We start from the raw sequence: 21,725 nt of genomic DNA, 5'->3' as shown, positions 1-21,725 counted from the left end.
TCACCCCTACATATGGAATTGGAGGGTAGTGTGAACTGTGAGTTCGGAACTTGCTCTCACTGCTTCCCTTCTACCTAAACATGCAGTCATTGCTAAGCGAGGCCCTGGATCACCAGACAGGTAGCTAAGCATAACTTTATATAAAGGGTTGACTTGTGAAAGAAGAAACAATGTTAGAAAATCACTATGTGGAAATATTTCAGAATGGCAAAGAATTTTTTTTCTCGTGTTCAGGGCTTTGCTTTGATTAAATGTGTACCCTAGAGGAATTAAGAATTTTATCAATAAATTCCTTAAGCATGAGCCACAAATCTCTTGGTAGTGAATATATATAAAGTATTCAAATGGTATTACTTTAGTTAAATTCATTTATGTAATAGTAGCTCCAAATTAAATAATCACTCAAGCACCCCACCTCCTACTCATGCACACGCACATACACACATCATCACCATCTCTCTCTAAAAGCAGATGTTTCTCACAGGCAGATTACTGTTCTCAGTGTGGTGATTCATGGGCAGGGTGCTTCTGTGATGTGGCTCTGCCATTCCAAGGGCCCTGTTAATCATCATCCTCTCCCAGAATTGAGGGAGAAAAAGGGACACATCCTCCTTCTTAGAGAATACTGTTACACAGCAGACCTCACTTCCACTCACATTTCACAGATTAAAACTCAATCATATAACAATGTTTAACTGCAAGAGAGATTGTAAAATGAGGTTATAGTTAAGAAAAAGGGGAGTAAATAGTATTTGCCACACCAGACATGGATCATTCATTGTCTGGATGCCCATAGATTCCCCTTTTATGAGTCTGTGTGCCATGTTTAACCTAATGATTATGAACCCATTGACAATATATTGGTGAGCAATGGATTATAATTATAGATTTGCTATGAATAAAAGTTAGTCCTGTGAAATTAATCTAGTTTTTTTAATTTAATTTTTTTATTTTTGGCTGCATTGTGTCTTCGTTGCTGCACTTGGGCTTTCTCTAGTTGTGGCGAGCAGGGGCTACTCTTCGTTGTGGTGTGCAGTCTTCTCATTGCAGTGGCTTCTCTTGTTAAGGAGCACAGGCTCTAGGTGTGTGGGTTTCAGTAATTGCCGAATGTGGGCTCAGTAGTTGCGGCACACGGGCCCTAGAGTGTGCGGGCTTCAGTAGTTGTGACTTGTGGGCTCCAGAGCGCAGGCTCAGTAGTTGTGGAGCACGAGCTTTGTTGCCCTGCGGCATGTGGATCTTCCCAGACCAGGGATCAAACCTGTGTCTCCTGCATTGGCAGGTGGATTCTTAACCACTGCACCACCAGGGAAGTCCTAGTTCTTTTTATAATAGTGTATTAGATTATAAATTTGGGGACGTAATGTAAACATTCTGTATCTACTTCTGTCAGATGTTTGGCAAAGTTTTTCAAGAAATTATTTGTCTCGGAGGTAGAAATGTGCAGTAGACATCAGCTGGGCTAGATAATTAACACCTGTTACAACAGCCATATCCAAAGTGTACCAGTAGATTTATCAATGTTGGTCTCTTGGGGTGTCTCCAGTGCTGTGGCTCAGGACTCAGACTTGACCCCATACTCATTAAATACTTTAAAGACCAAAATACCTAGTTTATCATCCTTTACCATCAAGTAAAGCAAAGGAGTATGGTTATAGAAGCAGAATTCTTAAAAGTTCTATTCAGTCTGGAACCTGTTACAAAAATAAAATAGTGGGACTGTGTATGGACAACTAGAAACTCCTATCCTATCTGTTTGCACAGCAACTGAAGATAACTATGAGTGAGAACCTTGGCCTGATTAAGATTCATGAAAAAACAAGTTCAGTAAGCCATCAGTATATCATGGCTGAAAAAAGAAAAGGAAAGAAATAGTTCCCTTTGAATTCTGTCCTCTTATCAGAGCATATCTGGGGTGACTTTTTGTTCTGGGCACTGTATTTTAAGAGAGACAATGACGGATGTATTGTGTCCAGAAGAAGATATATAGGATGATGAAGGTAGGAAAACCAGTCTTACAAAGAAGAATTGAATAAACAGAAATTTTGTTCCTTGGAAAAATAGAAGGTAAAGAAATAAATATCAAAAGCTGTTCAAGTGACACAGGGATTGGGTATAGGACACCTAACCAGGAACTCGTGAACAAATGCTATTTTAGAATAACTGTATGACACAGAACACTTGCTAATATGGATTGGGTTTTTTTTTACATCTTTATTGGAGTATAATTGCTTTACAATGGTGTGTTAGTTTCTGCTTTATAACAAAGTGAATCAGTTATACATATACATATGTTCCCATATCTCTTCCCTCTTGCGTCTCCCTCCCTCCCACCCTCCCTATCCCACCCCTCCAGGTGGTCACAAAGCACCGAGCATTGTGCTTAAGGCTTTAGGTGGGGTGTCTCATTTGAAAGGGGTTGAAAATAAAACACTCAGCAGTCACTAGTTTCTTTCTTTCTTTCTTCCTCCCTTCCTTCCTCCCTCCCTCTCTCTCTCTCTCCCTTCCTTCCCTCCCTTCCTCCTTCCTTCCTTCCTTTCTTTTTCTTTCTTTTTTTTTCTTTCTTTCTTTCTTTCCTTCTTTCTTTCTTTCTTTCTTTCTTTCTTTCTTTCTTTCTTTCTTTCTTTCTTTCTTTCTTTCTTTCTTTCTTTCTTTCTTTCTTTCTTTCTTTCTTTCTTTCTTTCTTTCTTTCTTTCTTTCTTTCTTTCTTTTTTTCTTTCTTTCTTTCTTCCCTCCCCTCCCCTCCCCTTCCCTTCCTTTCCCTTCCCTTCCCTTCTTTCTTTTTCAGCAGTCACTAGTTTCAATTCGGAAATCCCACTGGGCAAATGTTGCCAGATCCTTCCACCTTCAGGTAATGTATGTTCCTTCATTAAGATTCAGTTCTGCTCCTTGCAGGAGCTCCCCAGTTCATTTTACTCCAGGGTTCTGCTGATGTTTGCAAGCCCCACTCAGGTTGGCTTGCTCTCTGCGGTTTGGCTGGTTTTGGATGGCCTGGTTGGAATGACATGGCTTAGTTTCCCATAGTCTCCCATCCTCCTAGTCCAGGCTTGTTTACAAGGCAGTGGCAATGCCTGTTGAGACCTGGACCACAAATACTATGCTGCCACTCCTGCTGCCTTCTATGGGCCAAAGCCAGTCACAGGGTCAGTGCAGATTCAAGCAAAGTGACATTGTAATTCATATAATAACAGGGAAGTATGGAGAACTGGTATAATTTTTAGAATCTATCAATATATGCAACAAGAAGTATAAGAAAATTATTATAGCTAAGAAAAACATAAATTTTGATTGTCATAAGTTTAAAATAATTATTTGGAGCTCTAACATTCCAGTTTTGGTTTCAGTATTGATTTGGAAAGATGAAAGTAAGTAAAAACTGTTTAATCTGTACTTTTAGCATTTCTCATGTGAAACACTTTTCAGAAGTCACTGGTTCCTAGGGACATGAACATTAGTAAAAAGGAAGAAATAATTTCGAGATATGTAATAAAGTGTACTGAAAGGAGGTTTTCATGGAAAAATATAAGTACTTATATTTTGTACAAATCCTATGGTATATTTAATGTGGGTAAACATAAGATTTTCTTTCTCTCTCTGATTTATTTAAAATCCAATTTAAAAATAAATCTTATATGCTTAAAAAAAAATCAGTTGTACCAAATAGTAAATTATGTGTCACATTAGTTGTACATAAAAAGAATTCTGTAGAAATTCAAAGGGAGATTGTTTAATTAGTCTGTCTGTGTAATTAAGAGAATTTTCTTGTCAGATAAATAACATAATCCAAGGCTTGGAGAACAAATGCATAGGTCATGGCCAGAGGCCACTGAGAAATCTAATTGGAGTGTGGGAAATTAAAGAAACGGAAAAAGGTTGTCTGAAATTTAGATTAATCAAGTTTGAGAAGTTTTAAATGAAAGTTAGAATTGTTAGGCATTTAAATTACCAAAATGTGAAACACTAATAAAGTTATTCAGCAGAATTAAATAACAACAACAAAAAAAGGTATTTTAAGAATATTTTAGTAGGGTTATTATTTTTTTTAATAATTTATTTAAACTAAAAAAACAAAAACCAAGAACAGTTGACCCATTTCTCATCCTCTATCCCCAACTTTGGAAAACACCAATCTCTTCTATGTATATATGAGCTTGGTTTGTTTGTTTGTTTATTTATTTGTTTGTTTTAGATTCTACATATAGGAGAGATAATACAGTATTTGTCTTTCTCCATCAGACTCATTTCACTTGGCATAATGCCTTTGAGGTCCATTCATGTTTTCACAAATGACATGATTTTATGTTTATGGCTGAATAACATTTTATTGTATATTTTTTTTACCATATCTTTATCCATTCATCCATCTATGGATGCACAAATTGTTTCCATATTTTGGCTACTGTAAATAGAGGTGCAATGAACTTAGAGGTACATATGTCCTTTCGAATTAATGTTTTTGTTTTCTTTGGATAATTCCTCAGAAGTTAAACTGCTAGATCATACTAATTTTAATATTTTAATATTAAAATTTTAATTTTAATATTAATTAAATATTCTAATTTTAATATTTGAGGAAACTCCATACTGTTTTCCATAATGGTTATACCAATTTATATTCCCAGTAACAGTGCACAAGGTTCCCTTTTGTCCAAATTCTAACATTTGTTATTTCTTATCTTTTTCATAATAGCCTCCTAATAGGTGTGAGGTGATATCTCTCTGTGGTTTTGATTTGCATTTCCCTGATGATTAATGATGTAGAGCATGTTTTTATGTACATGTTGATCATATATATATCTTCTTTGGAAAATATCTATTCAGACAATCTGCCTGTTTTTTAAATTGAATTCTTTGTATTTTTGCTATTGAGTTGTATGAGTTCATTATATATTTTGGATATTAGTCCCTTATCAGATATATAATTTGCAAATATTTTCTCCCGTTCAGTAGGTTGCCTTTTCATTTTCTTGATAGTTTCCTTTGCTGCACAGAGACTTTTCTCATTTAATGTAGTCTCAGTTGTTTATTTTTGTATTTGTTGCTTTTCCTTTTGGTATCAGATTCAAAGAGTCCTATGACCAAGATCTATGTCAAGGACCTTACTGCCTATTTTTTTCTTATAAGGAATCTGAAAGTTTCATGTCTTATGTTCAAGCCTTTAATCCATTTGGAGTTAATTTTTGTATATGGTATAAGAAAGTGGTCCAGTTTAACCTTTTGCATGTGGCTGTCCAGTTTTCCAAACATCATTTACTGAACATTATTTATTGACTGTCCTTTCTCCTTTGTAGATTCTTGGTTCCTTTGTCATAAATTAATGCACCATATATATGAGTTTATTTCTGGGCTTTCTATTCTATTCCATTTATCTATGAGTCTGTTTTTATGCTAATACCATATTGTTTTAATTACTAAAACTTTATAATATAATTAAAACTCAAGGAGCATGATACCTCCAGCTATTTTTGTCTTTCTCAATATTACTTTGACTATTTGGAGTCTTTTATAGTCCCATACAAATTTTAGGAATGTTTCTTCTATTTCTGTGAAAAATGCCATTGGTACTTTCATAGGCATTGCATTGAATCTGTATATTACTTTGAGTAGTATGGACATTTTAACAGTATCAATTTTACAATCCATGAGCAAGGACTACCTTTCCAAATATGTTTGTCTTCAATTTCTTTCATCAAAGTGCTATAGTCTGGAGGGTCCAGGTCTTTTACCTTTGTGGTTAAATTTATTCTGAGGTATTTTATTCTTTTTGATGCAATTGTAAATGGGATTATTTTCTTAATTTCTCTTTCAGAAAGTTACTTATTAGTGTATAGAAATGCAATAGATTTCTGTATATTTCTTTTATATCATGCAACTTTACTGAATTCATTTATTAGCTGCAATACTTTTTCAGTGAAGCCTTTATGGTTTTCTATAGATAGTGTCATGACATCTGCAAATAGTGAAAGTTTTATTTCTTCCTTCTCAATTTGGTTGCCTTTTATCTCTTTTTCTTATCTGATTGTCGTGGTAGGACTTCCAATACTATGTTGAATAAAAATGGTGATAGCGGGCACCTTGTGTTTTTCTGATCTTAGAGGAAAAGCTCTTAGCTTTTCACAGTTAAGTATGACTGTTAGCTATAGGCTTGTCATATATGGCCTTTATTATGTTGAAGTATATTCCTGTATACCTGCTTTATTGAGAGTTTTTATCATAAATAGATGTTGAATTTTGTCAAATGATTTTTCTGCATGTATTGAATTGATCATATGATTTTTATTTTCTGTCTTGTTAATATGGTTTATCATATTGACTGATTTATGGATGTTGAACCATTCTTGCATTCCTAGAATAAATCCCACTTGATCATGGCATATAAGTCTTTTAATGTATTGTTGAATTTGGTTTACTAATATTTTGTTGAGGATTTTTGCATCTGTGTTCATCAGGGATATTGGCCTGTAATTTTCTTTTTTGTGGCATCCTTGTCTGGTTTTGGTATCAGAGTGATACTGGCTGTGTAAAATGAGTTTGGAAGAGTTCCTTCCTTTTCTATTTTTTGGAAGAGTTTGAGAAGGATTAGCATTAAGTTTTCTTTGAATTTTTGGTAGAATTCACCAGTGAAGCTGTCTGGTCCTGGACTTTTGTTTGTTGGAGGTTTTTGATTACTCGTTTAATGTCCTTACTAATAATTGGTCTGTTCAAATTTTCTATTTCTTCTTAAGTCAGTCTTGGTAGGTTGTATCTATTTGTTATATATTTCTAAGAATTTATTTCTTCACGGTTGTCCAATTTGTTGGCATATCATTGCTCATAGAAGTGTTATAGTCCTTTTTATTTCTGTGGTATCAGTCGTAATATCTCCTCTTTCATTTCTGAATTTATTTCAGTCCTCTCTCTTTTTTTCTTAGTTGAGTCTATCTAAAGGTATGTTAATTTTGTTTATCTTTTCAAAGAACCAGCTCTTAGTTTCCTTGATTTTTTTTCCTATTGCCTTTTTAGTCTCTACTTCATTTTTTTGGTATCACTTTTTTGTTATTTCCTTCCTTCTAGTAACTTTGTGTTTCATTCTTCTTTTTCTAATTCTTTGAGTTGTAAAGTTAGGTTGTTTATTTGAGACTTTTCTTGTTCCCTCAGATAGCCATTTATCACTATAAATTTCTTCTTACAATTGTTTTTGCAGCATGCCATAAATTTTTATTGTTAAATGCCCATTTGCATTTATCCCAAGGTATTTTTTCATTTCTCATTTGACTTCTTCTTTGACCCATTGGTTGTTCAGTAGTATGTATTCAATTTCCACATATTTGTGAACTTTTCAGTTTTCTTTGAGTAATTAATATCTAGTTTCATACAATTTTGTTTTGAACAATTTGATATGATTTCAGTCCTCTTAAATTTAAGATTTGTTTTGTGGCCAAATGTATATTCTATCTTGGAAAATGTCCCATGTGCTCTTGAGAAGAATGTATATTCTGTTGCTTTTGGGTGGAGTGTTCTATAAATATCTGCTAAGTCTATCTGGTCTAATGTGTCATTTAATGCCAATGTTTCTGTATAGATTTTCTGTCTGGATGTAAATGGGGTATTAAAATCCTATTGACATAACCCATTAATGTAAGTGAGGTATCAAAATTCCCTACTATTATTGTATTGGTGTCTATTTCTCCCATTAGGCCTGTTAATATTTGCTTTGTCTATTTAGGTACTCCTACGTTTAGTGTATAAATATTTACAAATGTTATATCTTCTTATTGAATTGACTCCTTTATCATTATGTAACACTTCTTTTTCTCTTATTACAGTCTCTGTTTTAAAATCTACTTTGTCTTATGTTAGTATAGCTACTACAGCTTTCTTTTAGCTTCCATTTTCATGGATTTTAAAAGTTCAATTCCTTCACTTTCAGTCTGTGTGTCCTTACATCTGAAGTGAGTCCCTTCTAGGCTGAATATAGATGGATCTAGTTTTTGTTTGTTTGTTTGTTTTGTTTTGTTTTAATCCATGCAGTACTTTATTTCTTTTGATTGAAGAATTTAGTCCATTAACATTAAAAGTAATTATTGATAGGTATGTGTTTATTGACATTTTATTAATTGTTTTCTGGATGTTTTTGTAGTTCCTCTCTGTCTCTTTTCTTCTTCTCTTGATCTTTTCCTTTGTGTTTTGATGACTTTCTTTAGTAGTATGCTTATATTCCTTTCTTTTTATCTTTTGTGTGTTTACTGTACGTTTTTGCTTTGTGGTTACCATGAGGCTTACATATAACAACTTATATTATAACAGCTCACTATTGTTACTCTCCCCCCAAATACTATGTTTTTGATGTCACATTTTACATCTTTTTATTTTGTGTATCCCTTAACTAATTATTGTATAATTGTAGTTATTTTCACTACTTTTGTCTTTTAACCTTTATACTAGCTTTAAAAGTGGTTAAACTACTACATTTACTATATATTTACCATTCCTGTGAGATTTATTTTTTCATATGTGTTCTTGTTACTAATTAGCACCCTTTCTTTTCAGTTAAAAAAAGTCCCTTTAATATTTCTTGTAAAGCCAGTTTAGTGGTGGTGAACTCCTTCAGTATTTGCTTGTCTGGAAAACTCTTTCTCTCTCTACTTCTGAATGATAACTTGCCAAGTAGAGTATTCTTGGTTGAAATTTTTTTTTCCTTTCAGCACTTTGAATATATTGTGCCACTCCCTTCTGGCCTGTGATGTTTCTGCTGAAAGTCTACTTGTAGTCTTATAGGATTCCCTTGTATGTAACAAATTGTTTTTCTCTTGCTGCTTTTAATATTATCAACTTGTCTTTAACTTTTGACATTTTAAGTATAATGTGTCTTGATGTGGGCCTCTTTGGGTTCCTCTTATTTGGAACTGTGGGATTCCTCAATCTGGATGTCTTTCTTTCCCAGGTTAGAAAAGTTTTTAGCCATTATTTCTTCAAATAAGATCTCTTCCCCTTTCTTTCTCTCCTCTCCTTCTGGGAGCCCTGTGAGGCAAATGTTAGTACATTTGATGTTGTACATAAGTTTCTGAAGCTATTTTCACTTTTTTCCTTCTTTTTTTCCCCTTTTTTGATTCTCTAATTGAGTGAGTTCCACTGCCTTGTCTTTGAGTTGACTGGGCCTTTCTGCTGTTTTATCTACTCTGCTGTTAAAACCTTTAGTGTATTTTTCTGCTCAATTATTGTATTCTTCACCTCTGTGACTTATATTGGGTACTTGCTTATATTTTCCGTCTCTTTGTTGAATTTCTCATTGTGTTAATCTATTCTTCTCCCTAATTTGGTTGAGTGTCATTATAACCATTACTTTTAACTCTTTATCAGGTAAATCATGTATCTCTGTTTTATTAAGGTTTTTTTCTGAGGTTTTATCTTGTTTTCTCATTTGGAACATGGTCCTCTGTTTCTTCATTTTGCTTAACTCTCTGCTGATTTCTATCTCATCAATGAAACAACCACCTTTCCAAGTCTTGAAGGATTGGCCTTGTGTAGGAGATGAAACTTGTCATTAAACTCTGCCTCAGCTCTTGATGTTTCCCAAACATTTGTGCTTGTCCTAGCAGGCTATTATATTTTTAATAGCTCCCAGTATTTGAGGATGTGAAAAAGTCCTGTCAGTGTCTCATACGGGAGAATCTCTGCACATTGATTTAGGCTGGAAGCCAGATTCAGGCCACAACTTTTATAAGTATGCAAATATATACAGTCCTGTAGGACTATAAGCATAAGTTCTGCTGTCCACCAGAGCCAGGCAATCTGGAAGTGTCCCTGAGTGGCAGTCACAGAGATCAGGGCTCCAGATGAGTATATATGCTCTTTTCTGGTTGATACTGGTGAGCTGGAGCAAGGCAGAGGAAGAATGCCAAGATGGCATCTGCAGCCTATGTTTCTCGAGAGCAGGTCCAGAGGCCACGAAATATGTGCCAACCTGAAGACTGCCCCTCAGGCCAAAGCTCCAGGACAAGCAAAGAGGCCTCTTTCACAGAAAGATTGGAGAGTGTGCCTCGGTCCACTGTCTGTGAAGTACCTTGGAGGTAGTAGCCTGCCAAGAACCGTCTGTATGATTGCCACAGTCCTGTGGGACTCAGGAATGAAAGCTCCCCCAGCCACCAGAGACAGATGATCAAGGGGTATCCCCTGGGCAGAAGCTGCAAAAACCAAGGTACCAGAAGTAAAAACCAGGGCACCAGATGCGTGTAAAACTCCCCTCCAGGAGGCAATGGGTGCTCTGGATCATGGCAGAGGATGAGCATTAAGACAGTTCCCACCCTCTGAGGTCTCTGGAAAGGGTTACAGTCTGCCCCTAGATGAAAGTTTAACTAGAAGACTGCCCCTTAGGCTATAGTCATGATGATTACCTAATAGACCTCCTTCACAGAAACACTGAGTTCCTGGGTCTGTTGCCTTTTGCTGTGCCCTGGGAGCGGTAGCTATTTAAGAATCCTTTCTCCATTGATTACAGTCCTGTGAAATGCATGAAAAGGGTCCCACTGGCCACCAGAATGAGGCAATGTAGAGGTGTCCCCTGGCAGCAGTCACAAAAATTGGGGTGCCAGGCAGGACTATGAGCTCCTTTCTGGGTGACACCAATTACTACAGTTTGCATGGGACCAGAAACACAAGTTCCCCTGGACTCCAGAGCCAGGCAGCCAGGAAGCATCCCCTGGGTACACAAGTAGATATCGGGGCACTAGACCCATGTAAAAGCCTCTTCTGGGGCATGCTGGTGTTCTGGAGCATAGTAAAGGGAGAGCACAGAGATCGCACCAGCCAAGTCTCCATCCCTGGAGAGATGGAGGGGATTTAACACACTCTGTGTGTGTTAAATTAGATTCCTGCCCCTCGGGCTGATACTTTAATATAAGAATGAAAGCCTCCCTCACTTTTAGTCTAGATGTGATCAGTTGCCTCTGAGCTGGGCCCTGGGGTGGGTGAATCTGAGTGCATGAGCCCTATAATAGCAGTTTTTCAGATTGCTACAGTCTTGTGGGTTTCAGGATGTGAGCCCTACTGGTTTTCAAAGTTACATGTCTTGGGGACTTATCTCTCAAGTGTATGTCTTAAAAACTGTGGTGCTTGATGTGGGTTTGGAACCCTTCACTCCTCAGGGAGAAGCTCTGGGTTCTGAGTTCCCTCTTATTGTGGGATGCTCTACCAGGGGTAGGGTTTATGGTGAGATTATGTCCCACCTTATCCTATCCGCTTCAGTGTGGTTCTCTTCTCATTTGCCTAACGTGTAGTTGCCACTCAGCCAGCTTCCAGGTTTTTTTGTTTGCTTTTTTTTTTTTAAGAGGAAATATATGTAGCTATAGACTCAGTGTGTTTGTGGGAAGAGGTGAGTTCAGGATCTTCCCACATCACCATCTTGAACTGGAACCATCTAATTTTGTATTTAAATTAGAAGCTAATGAGACAGAGAGATCAGTTGGAAATTGTTTCCATAAATTTTATAGACTTTGGTATTAAATATTGGGGTTACAGTTTTGATGGTGAAATAGAGTGATTTTATTTTGGAACTATCATAAAGGGAGAAATAATAGGTAAATACTATTGTCAGTAAACTTACTCCTATGCCTCTCAGTTGTTTAACTGGAACATATCTGCTGAGACTGCAGTGTGAGGAGAATGGTGCCAGCATGGGCTAACTGGGAGAGACATTAACAGGAAGTTGCCTCCAGAGAGAGCAGGAAAGACTGCCAATTCTTCCAATTTGAAACCATACTGGGAAACCCACAAAGAACGCAAGCTACTTCCCCTGATAAATCTGTTGGCTTGCTGAAGAGCAAACTGCCTTCCTTAAGAGCTTTCTGTCAAAAGTTCATCCAGAAACAAAATATAAACTGCCTTTTCCACAGACTGGATTTTGCCTTTAAAACATTACATTTGCCTATGTCTACAGATATAAACTATATCTAATTATGTCTTTAGGATGTAAAGATACTCAGCTGCACTCTCACTTAACATCTGAATTATTCTTTAACATTGCTGAACAAAATATGGCCAACGATGTTTTCCACAAAAGATACTACCTAGTATTACTTTTATTCCCAAACCCCAATGAATTTTTTAGACCAACTGTAACTCATATTTCCATCAAGCAGTTCAGATTCTTAGTGGTTGGGTGGAGATGGAGGTTTTTCAGGACAGAATTCACCACATGAAGACAGGTACCTATTATATCAAAATACTATAAAAAAAATACATCCCCAATAGTGAGTATCCCAGGGATAGTAAAATATTTATCTATCAAAGACATTTTTCTCACATTTATCAATGTTACTCTAGCTATATATAACTACATATTAAACTGTTTTAACACCCATATTCTCTCCCTTCTTTGTTATAACTAGAGCAGTAAAATGCTGACTTTGAGAGTGTTTATTTGATTTAAATATTTAATATTTTATAACATATTTTTTCTATAACTTTATTAAGTATTTAGAAAAAGTCAGTGACCAATCTAGGTGTTGTGGACACAAAGATGATAAAGCTCCTGCCTGTGAGCTTCCCACAGTCCTGGTTGGAAGCCTACATCAAAGACCTACTGGGAGTTATGAGAATAGAGATTAGGGGAGGGGGCACTCATGTATGTACAGAAGTGAAAAGAAGCTTCCCAGGAAAGGTGACGTTTGAGCTGAGTTTTAAAGAATAAGTAATCTCTCTAGGCAACAGTAGGAAAATAATTCTGGATGGAGGAATACTGTATTAAATATTCTTTAAAGCAAGCCACATTTTTCTTGGACATAATATATGTGCACTATGTATAACTATTATAGCTAGTTTTAGCTATTACAGTTAATCTATGTTACCTAAAATATTTAGCCAGATCTGGTATTTGGAAATTACTGAGTAGATTGGTAGGAAAAGGTGTGCATTAGGGGAGGGAACATAGGTTTTAGGTATGTGTGAGAAGAAAAGGGAAGAGGTAGATCACTATGGTATGTTTATAGAAGCAAATAGGATGCAGATGTTTTCCAGAGATTTAGCCCTCAAAACATATTCTCTTTGTATGGCCTATGAAAAAGAGAATATAGAAACTTTCTTGTATGACCTGATGTATATTTTTCTTAGTTAATATAAGCATAGATATATTGGGTTTAAATGAACTGCTTGTTCAATTGCCAAATATCCCTTTATAATCATTTTCTTAATTAAAGCTCTTGTTATGCAAAACACTATAAAATGGATAGCTAGTGGGAAGCAGCCGCATAGCACAGGGAGGTCAGCTGGGTGCTTTGTGACCACCTAGAGGGGTGGGATAGGGAGGGAGGGAGGGAGGGAGATGCAAGAGGGAGGGGATATGGGGATATATGTATATGTATAGCTGATTCACTTTGTTATAAAGCAGAAACTAACATACCATTGTAAAGCAATTATACTCCAATAAAGATGTAAGAAAAAGAATCATTGTGTTTACTTTATAACTAAGATAAATTAAAACCAACCCCCAAACTCCCAGTGAACTTTTATAGAAAAATTTTTATCCCCATATTTTATTATTCCCCACCTAACAGCTAACTTTCATTCCTTACTTTACAAATTTGCACTGATAATTATAAATGCCTAAACTATCTGCTTTAATTACATATCAAAGTGATAGGCACAGCCAAATTGTGTCATATAACTGAAAGGTATTCTGCATAGCATTACACTACTAATAACATTCTTCTTTATGTTTAGTGGCCGTCTTAAAATGAAATTGTTTCCTAATTATACCCTAATGTTTTGCTACCTTAATATTTCCATGTTATTAAGGCAGGTCTAAAAATGACAGGGGAGTCATTGCAAATCTCATTAGTTTTTATATCACTAAAATTCCATTTCATAAGAGAACTACTGTATTTTAGGATGCATCCTTAATTTTATTCCCTTAGCTGATTTTAAATATGTAATCACACATTTGGAAGAATAAATGTTTGCAGTTAGAGCCTAGCATCTCTTTACCTTTTGGTGTATTTCATAATCTGCAGCAATGAGTGGGATGCTGGTCATATGAAATATTTTAGATTAATTAGAATAGTTAATGAAAATTTTTGCTCCAGTATGGGACAATGTAGTGAAGTGGTATACCTGCATGAATTTTAAGAGTTGTTTTCATTGGTGAATTATTCAGTGCTTATTGCATGCTGGGAACTGTTGTTTGAATCTAGTAAAAATTAGTCATATTAATCAATTGTTAATTTTATTTATGTAGTCACAAATACGGAGAGGGAACCACATTTTGCAAAATATAGCTGTCATAAAGTTTTGAGAAACATCTGTCAGTCATCTGTTATGGACCAGGTAATATAAAATTGGTGGAGAGTCCTACAAAGAGTTATCCAGTTTCTTTACATTGAGGAACTCACTGAATTACTGAATCTTGATGACTTTTTCTCATGCGCAGTTTCTCTCTAAATATGGCAACAATTAATTCTGATGGGGGAAAAATAATTATCATACACGCCAACTTTGTGTAGCACCAATCTCTGCTTGATGTTTTTACCTACTCACCTTTATTTTGTTAACAGAGACTGTGACAATTTAGTGTTCCCTTAGACATCAAAGAATGAAAATAATAAAAGTAATAATACAACAAAGATATATAGGAATTTCCATAGTAGAAGAGGTCAGTAGTTCATCTAGTTGGATGTAGTTCTTCTGAGTATTTATTTTCCAAAATAACTAAGACCAGATATTTTAGAGAAAAGCATAGCACTGACATAACATAACCTAATTTGCTACAGGGAAAATCTCTTCTTTATTCCATTAATGATTATATAAAGTAGAGTGATGTACTCAAAATTATGGTAAAAGTTATTATTCTATCTGAATAATGAATAAAAACACTTTTGAATATAAAATATATATTCCTTTCATCAACTCTTGAAGAATAAATTATGGACTTTTAATCACTTTTTGTCATTACACATGTGAATATACTTGATAGAATTTAAAAGTTTGAATATGGGGACTTACATATTTTTATTAAAGCAAAAAAGCCTCTGATCATCTGCTAAATGACTTAGGTGTATGATAGAACTACTCTGAACATCATTTTGTTCCTTTGTAAGTTATTTATGATGCTGAATTTTGTCTTAGCTAAAGTAGGTAGAAGCACTTTCAAACTACAGAGAAAGATTTAACTATGATCACTATACTATATAGAGTAACAATCTCCATTTCTTCCATAATAAATTAATAATGTCTAATAGCAAACAGAAGTTGGATTCTGAAAAAAAGAAAAGCTTTTAAATTTTAATATGCTTTTAGATAGTGGAACTAGAATTAGTTTTCCAAAGCAATAGGAATTTGGTATAAATACAATGTATCCTGTGAGTCTGAACCTCAATCTTTCAATGTCTGTCATTTCATGTAACACATATTTAGTAGTCCATGTCAGCCACATCAGGCCAGCTGTTTATTGGTGGGGACTATGTGGTTATACTAATGAATTCCATCAGCTTAAGACCATTGTCTGAATGTTGGTTCAAAATGACTTTTTTAAAATCGTAAACATTTCTTAATCAGAATCAGTCAGTGCTGATTAACATGATAATCAAAAAAGTTAAATTTGTGGATAGAGGCACTGGGAGGAGTATGATCACAAGAAAGGGAAATATATATTTTAGTGGTTTGTGAGCAGTTGTTACATGATACACTCTAGCCTTCCTATCTACATATGCCTTTGGATGGCTTCTTCTACACTATAGCAAGGAAGCTCTGTCATATCATCTTTATTTAGTATAGACTACTTTGGGTTCTAGGGTTCAGTCAATCATCCAGTCAAAGTGAATCAGGCATTTCTATTTAATTCTAATACATGGAATACAGAATTTCTGTTTAGTACATGGTGTCAACAAATTTAGGTTGATCCAAGATTATTTTTTTTCACCTTGATCCAACACACTAAGAATTCACTCCCATACATATTCCCCATAATTTGTCTACATTATTAGCTAAATTTTGCAATTCTTTTGATGAGTATGGTAAGTCTGGCTGAATCAGACTTAGTACCTGAATCCCCTGGGCTTGCATGGTGAGGGAATGAGTTGAATCAGCAGTCTCCTGTCTGAAAACTACCTCAGAGGAGGCTGTTACCCTTTCTTCAGGCAAGAGTAAAGTAACCACCTCAGACAAGGGAGGAAGAGCTGCTTCTATTGACAAAGGATTGGTAGAATTAAAAGGTTCAAGGTCTTTACCTTCATCAGAATATACACACATACAATCTTGATTTTTAGGCTCTTTCTTCTTCCCAGTCTATGTCCTATGGTAGCGCCATATTAGTGCTCAGGATTTTTCTATACTGCTAATTACTACCAACCTTGTTGAACTCAGACATGATCTTTATTTCTAATATCACTTTTTAAATTGTAAGCCCACTGAGTAATGAGATCACTCAGAGAAAAGGCTGATGGACATGCATAAGTTGGGTTACCATATCTACCTGATTTTTGACAGTCTTCTGTTTTTGGTGAGCATTCACATGGAACAGACTCAAAGCCCATTCTGGGTGGTTCATCTACATAATTTTTCCTTCATTTACTTGTCATCAATCTTCCGTTCTTTTCAAATCTGCAAACATCTATATGTGCACCCCAATAGTCTGTGCTAAGAGTACAGATCTATGATTCAGGCTGGAAATTCCTCAAAGGCAGAATAAAAACAAAACAAAGCAAACAAACAAAAAAATAAAACAGATATACCACTCCAAGTGCTGCCCACTGCGGAGTTTTCTTCCCTTAATGTCTGTTGAGGATAACCCAGTGGGGCTATGGCAGTTTATTTCCGGTAGGTGTCATCACATCATGAAAAAACAACTGTAAACCATTAACCTTATCATATTGAAGTCTCTGTGAAGACTTAAGTGGACTAAGGAACTGTTAATGGCATAAAAGAAACACCCTGGGAGTAAGAACCATTTATTCACACAAGTTACTTGTGCTTCTGAGAACGTGCTTGACTTCAATATTGAATGTGATTGGTCTTAGGTGCCAAGTAGCACGTCAGCTTTCTTCCCAGTCTGGCTCAGCCATATACCATTTTTTTGTTTTTGTTTTTACTTTGTGCTCCACTCAAATATGTAATAAATACATAAGAAAATACCTATTTATATTCTCTCATCCCTTATTTGGTACCATCAGAATCTGTCCCCCATTTCAGGATCACCAATGTAAATAAGCAAAATCTTATAATCCCTTTGGCATGTAACTCTTTTGTTCTTAGGCTGGACTTAGTAATTTACTCCTGGAGCATAACTCATTCTGACTGTAGTTTTTAGTCAGGAATCATAAGGAAAATTGATATCACCTTGCAAAGAAACTACTCCCTGTGATGTCCCAACGATCCTCATGGAAAACAGGACCAAACTCATATGACAGGAAGGAACATTGCTTCTGCTTGTCAAGAACATCCCACTCTTTCCCAATCTACTGCTCTTAATCCCCATAATAGACTGGTGTGGCTATGAATTTGATCTGTTTTGTGACTCAGCAGTCCACAGAATTAAATTCTGTATCTGATTTTGGTATTTATTGGAAGTAAAGCAGCCATTTAACCCCATATTATTTTTTATTTTGTTACATTCCAGTATATTAGACCCATGCCTTACAATACACATTATTTCAAATGGACAAGGCAATGATTTAAATAAGGTTTGCACTGCCTGTTATTTACTCTCCAGGCCTCATTTTTCAGTGGTAACTGCATAGGTTCACTACCTCCAAACATTTTTTGGAGTGGATAAATTCTAATTTTGGATAAATAGATCTAGAAGACTTATTGCCCCAAATCACTTCTGGTACCAGATATTAGATCAAAATATAACTGGTAGTAAATAACAAAACCCTTCTAGCTACTTTAAAGAGAAAAAGTTTTTGGACAAACAATTGTTTAGTTGGAGGATCTGGAAGGCACTGGCTTAAGGGTTAACTCCAGGGATACAGCGGCTGTGATGCAGGAACCAGGGAGTTTCCTTGAGAAGTCTTGTATCCAACTTTCTGAAAGAATTCTGATGTGTAGAGTTTTTAATAATACTTGCTACAAGTCAAAGTCATACATTTATTTTTTTCTTAATTTCTTTTCAACAGATTTGTTATAACTTGTGCAGTAAGATTAGAGAATTTGTGTGTGTCCATTTTTGAACATAATGGAATGTTAAATTTATGAAAACTCAAGACAGAAACTGTAGAATCAAAACTGAACTCACTGGACTATAAATCTGTAAATAGCTACAAGGTAAAAAATTGAGTGAAGACACCATTTTTGTGTCTCAGGAAAATAAGTCCTTGCTTAAAGCCGAAGAAGAAATACATTCAAATACAAAGGACCAGTTTCATGAAATGCCTAAGTTTGAACACAAAGGTATTGTACCAAAGATACATAGAGAAAAGACATTTATCAAAACATAACAGAGAAAGTCATGGAAAAGCTTAGTATATTGAGACAAGGTTAAATTTCTATTTAAAAATAAAGTTACAACTTACTTCTTTTGATGCCAGTAAGATATTATATAGCAGTATTTTGTCAGGAGAACTGTCATCTTGAAACACTGTATTTCTAAGAGAAAGGAAAGGAACAAAACCAGCTGTTAGAATCATCTCTTTCATAGAAAATAGCCAGTAGGTCATTAATCATCTAGTCCTAATCTTATATTATTGCTTGCATTTATGGAAATTAAGAAAGAACAGAAATAAGAAAAGAGGAAGAGGAGTTAAAGGAGGATGGGGAGAAGAAAGAGAGAGAGAAGAAAGAGAACAGGGAATGGTAATGACAGAGAGATGGTGAGAAAGAAAATCAAGAGAGGAATGTGCCCTGTTCTGATTTGCCTCAATGGACATTTGGAAGAGGATATGCTTCAGCAGTAGAATGTTTTTTTTTAATCTGAATATTTTAAACACACAGTTTTTCTTATTTAAGTTGTGAAGATTGTCTTTTTCTTTCTCTCACACAGTTAATAACTATAAATTCATGTTCTTTTCCATTGAATTTCCCACCATCCAGAATTGTCCTGGCAAGATTTTGAGTTTGTCTTTGCCAAGTTCTGAAGGTTTCACTTACTCTAGGCTGACATTATGTTAACTTCTTATATTACAGTTCTGACACGATGTGGGTAGTGTTTTATTAGTGGTCACAAAAAGACATGCCCAAGTCCTTACCTCTGGTACTCGTGAATGTGACTTTATTTGGAAATAGGATCTTTGCAGGTGTAATTAAGGTAAGAACCTCAAAATGAGATCATCTTGGATTTAGGGTGGGCAGCATTATTCACAATAGCCAAAAGCTGGAAGCAACCCATAGGTCCACCAATGAATGAATGAATGAGAACATGCGGTACATACATACAATGGAATACTTCTCTTCCTTATAAAAAAGGAAAGCCTGTCATATGCTACAACATGGATGAAATTTGAAGATATTATACTAAGTGAAATAAGCAGTCATAAAAAATACTGTATGTTTCCAGTATATCAACCAAACTTATAGAAGCAGAAAGCATAATTGTGGTTGCCAGGGGCTTGGTGGTGGGGAGAGGGGGAGGAATGGGGAGACGTTCAACAGATACAGAATTTCAGTTTTGCAAGATGAAAAGTTCTAGAGGCCTGTTGCACAACAATGTAAATAGAGTTAACACTGCTAAACTGTACGGTTAAAAATGGTTGACTGTGATTTTTAAAATTAAAAATAAATTAAAAATAAACAGATCTAGCGGTCCTATCAGGCCTCTGATACAAACAGAGCAAGGGGAAAAAAAGAATTCTGTATACTTGGACAACATATTAATTAGTTAATTCCAACTAAGTTATTTGTAATTGGCACAATTCATTAGATATTCTAAAGAAAAGACAGAAGGGCACACATGAAAGCAGTGTGAACAGGTCTATCTAAAAACCTTACAATTTTTTATCAGTACCTGATACTTCACTAGATGCAGAAACAGAAACCACTGACTCTGAAGCCAGTCCTAAACTCGGTGTCTGATGCAATGTGTTATGTTAAACACAGCCATCCGCTGCTGCCTGCAGCCTTCCTCCAGGTGGTGTGCGCCAACATCGCTACCCTGAGCCTCCTCCCTAGAGCTGTGCCTATCTGACAGGTCTCTAAGTCACAGTGCTTTCCAGCACAACCCAGCTCCTCCTTGTTTATGCACAACCCAGCAGTTTATGCACGATGCAGTATGTGTTGGGCAGCTTGCCGAACGCATGCCTGTTCTTGTCTTTTTTTCAGACAGAACACAGAAACACTGCACATCCTTTACTTTGTAAACATCACTCATGATTTTCTATTTATCTCTTCTAGCCTTGTAAAATATATCTGCTTTAACAGCAGGGAGCCTCTGATTGTGATTATGATTGTGACATCATCTGATAACAGGTGTGGGAGTGCTAAGATACTGATAAGAATTCAACTCTTTCAAAAATTTGGAACCAAACGGGCTCCAGGACACATTTTCCTCGCCAGGAAATGAAGTTTTGGAGTCTGAGCCTCTGAACGAGTATCGCTGTCACCTACTTCAGGACCAACAGGCATCTGGAATGTGTCTTTCTTATATTTTGGTGATTCTCTTAGCAAAAGTGTTCTGCCAGCATGTGCTGCACAGCATTTGTGTGAGAAACTGCATCTCTAGGTGCTGTAATAACTAGTGCTTAGACACTTTCAAAGGATTTTTATAATGGTCAGAGTTGTTTCAGAAACATTTAGAAAGTGAAAGACTTCACTATTAACTACATGTCAAAGGTAATACTGTAGGATATCTCAATTGTATCATTTTGATAAAAAGCAATATTGTAATATAAATAGCAACATTGTCTCTAACAAAGGATAAGTCCAGTTTTGAAAATTATTTATGTTGCTACTGAGAATTACATAGACAAGATTTCTACGATTTTATTGTCAATGAGAAATCATCTTATATTTGCTTGGGTTCCACTCATAGGCCAAAACACAGCACAATCTTTTTTTCTCTCTTTTGCCTGTTTGGGGCTAGATTGAATGTTTTAGAACATATTAATCCCAAGAAGAAGGAGAATTGACATCAAACTCTTCAATTAGCCCTAAGGAAGCTATTTTAAACAACTTTGGTTTCCAAAGTCAAGAACATGTTTAACTGTTCAACCGTAGCTTTGGAGAATGTGCTTCTACTTTCTGATGTTGTCAAAGTTGGCTTTTATTAGAATTCTAACCTCACCAGCAAAATGTGGTATTAGTAGAAGCAAAACAATCCAGGAATCAGCAGATTTTTGACACAGAATGCTGTCAGGATCAGTTACATAATTTGTGAGGCTCAGTGAGAAATGAAACTGTGGAGCACCTTGTTCAAAATGCAGGAAAAATGTGTTGTTCAAGGTACTAACACACAGAGGTTTTCCCATTTTTTCTGCGGTTTCTCTCTGACTTTCCATGGTGTTTTAATTTGCTATTTAATGTCAGTCTAAGTAAAGAAAAATTAATGTTTTAAGTTACTAACATGGATTTTACCATTCATTTTTATCTTGTACAATGCCAGTTTTACATGCAAATACAAGAACATTCTACTCATATGCAGTACCCCCAAATTACATAACTTGAATGTCTTAGCTTGTACGTATATATGTACGCCATTCTTACCCGAACAGTGGAAACACTACACAAAACAAACTCAAGTGTTTTTATTTTATTTCTTCATGCACGCACAGTCAACCACCACCCTCTAGCTTTGGCTTACTGATGATGAGTAAGGAAGAACTGAAGGGAAA

This window comes from Grampus griseus, assembly GCF_964374135.1.
Source record: "Grampus griseus genome assembly, chromosome: 4".
NCBI classification, from domain to species: domain Eukaryota; kingdom Metazoa; phylum Chordata; class Mammalia; order Artiodactyla; family Delphinidae; genus Grampus; species Grampus griseus.
Note: the sequence above shows the minus strand (reverse complement) of the source record.